Source organism: Ictidomys tridecemlineatus, chromosome 6 (genome assembly GCF_052094955.1).
Source record: "Ictidomys tridecemlineatus isolate mIctTri1 chromosome 6, mIctTri1.hap1, whole genome shotgun sequence".
Classification (NCBI taxonomy): domain Eukaryota; kingdom Metazoa; phylum Chordata; class Mammalia; order Rodentia; family Sciuridae; genus Ictidomys; species Ictidomys tridecemlineatus.
In genome coordinates, this window is record NC_135482.1 from 146,180,355 (window position 1) to 146,182,191 (window position 1,837).

General features: G+C 39.5%; 1 non-coding gene across 1 annotated transcript; it reads left to right on the forward strand.

Annotated features, from left to right (window-relative positions):
- The first annotated feature begins 1,039 nt into the window (after window positions 1–1,039).
- On the forward strand, window positions 1,040–1,113 carry Trnai-gau (transfer RNA isoleucine (anticodon GAU)). Its single transcript has one exon. It is a non-coding gene; the product is annotated as a tRNA-Ile (tRNA).
- Window positions 1,114–1,837: the final 724 nt, after the last annotated feature.

Below are 1,837 nucleotides of genomic sequence, written 5' to 3' on the forward strand. Positions count from 1 at the left end.
TACATTTTAAATTTTGCTTTAGCACTGTTAAATTCAAATTTTGCTTTAGCACTGTTAACAATTATTAGTGAATGTATATATAACTGCTATTTTTCTCTGTTTTACTGAATTCTATACTTAGCTCTTTTATCACTTGTTACTTGGAAGGAACAAAATGAAATCTCCCATCCCTTGGTTTTTCTTTAACAATTCTCACTTATAATGCTGTGCATCCTATTGTAAGTATCTATTTTGCTGTGCCTAACAAAATTTGTGTCCTAAATCATTTTTGCTCTCATTAAATTAAATTATATATATATATATATATATATATATATATATATATACACACACACACACAGATGTGTTACAGTTTTTCTTTAATCCAAATTATATCTTGATGTGCATATTTTATTTTCAAATATAATTAGTATTAAGGTTATTTTATTTTTAATGTTGATTTTCAGTTGATATTAATTTTTTTTATTTATTCTGGATGAAGAACTAATCATATGAGTTTTGTATATTAACACTTATATTGTGACCCATTTGTCCTGAAATATGAAATAATTCTGGATGGAATATCCATCTCCCTATTAGGTAAGATTTGGGTAATATGCCCCCATCTGGGCTCTGTTGTAGATTGGGCTTCTAGTTATCTCTTAGCCTCTAGCCAGAATTCAGATGAGAGTTGCTGAGGGCCATTACCAAGTAGGAATGACGCATCAAAATTTCCTTGCCAAGCGTACCCCATGCTGCTTAGAGGACATTCGATGGGACATTGCATGCATGCTTTAATAAGGTGACCTTGCTCAAGGACCAAGGCGGATCCAGGTTTAGAGCTGATCAGGTTTGAGGAAGTAACCAGCTCCTTGAGTTTAAGGCGTTGCCAGTTTAAGATAATGGGTTTTAGGGAAGTTGGAAGTTGAAGATTATTGCTGGGATTAGGGTGTTCCTGCTGCTTGTTCCCGTTGAGTTCTCGTGAGATTAAAATGGGATTTGGAGATAGCCTCGTGGAGTAGGTGAATTGTGCGGGTAGACGGGAGAACGTGTTTGTAGAGGCCGGTTAGCTCAGTTGGTTAGAGCTTGGTGCTGATAACGCCAAGGTCGCGGGTTCGTTCCCCGTACGGGCCACCAAAATGCCAATGTCTTGATTGGGCACAAGATCAGGACGCACTCACAGCTTTGTAGGTTCAAACAGCAATTCTTTATTCCAGCTCTCACACCACCTCCACACAGGTCCAGGGGCAATCGCATTCTCCGTCTCCCCACAATTCACCTACTCCACGAGGCTATCTCCAAATCCCATTTTAATCTCACGAGAACTCAACAGGAACAAGCAGCAGGAACACCCTAATCCCAGCAATAATCTTCAACTTCCAACTTCCCTAAAACCCATTATCTTAAACTGGCAACGCCTTAAACTCAAGGAGCTGGTTACTTCCTCAAATCTGATCAGCTCTAAACCCGGATCCACCTTGGTCCTTGAGCAAGGTCACCGTATTAAAGCATGCATGCAATGTCCCATCGAATGTCCTCTAAGCAGCATGGGGTACGCTTGGCAAGGAAATTTCGATGCGTCATTCCTACTTGGTAATGGCCCTCAGCAGAGAGTTTTTCTGATACATAGGAAATTAGAATTGGCAAACAAAACTTTCCTTGAAACAATATGAAAAAAGCAGAGTACACTGGGATATCACTTTACTCTTACCCTGTGACTATCATACCTGGCCTATTGCTCCTGGTGCACACAGACTGGAATCAAACATGCTTTCACCAGGCATACCTAAATTTTCTTCATTTGATCCCTTAAACAACGGTTTACTGGGAATTTTGCCTGAATTCTCCCTCGCTGACA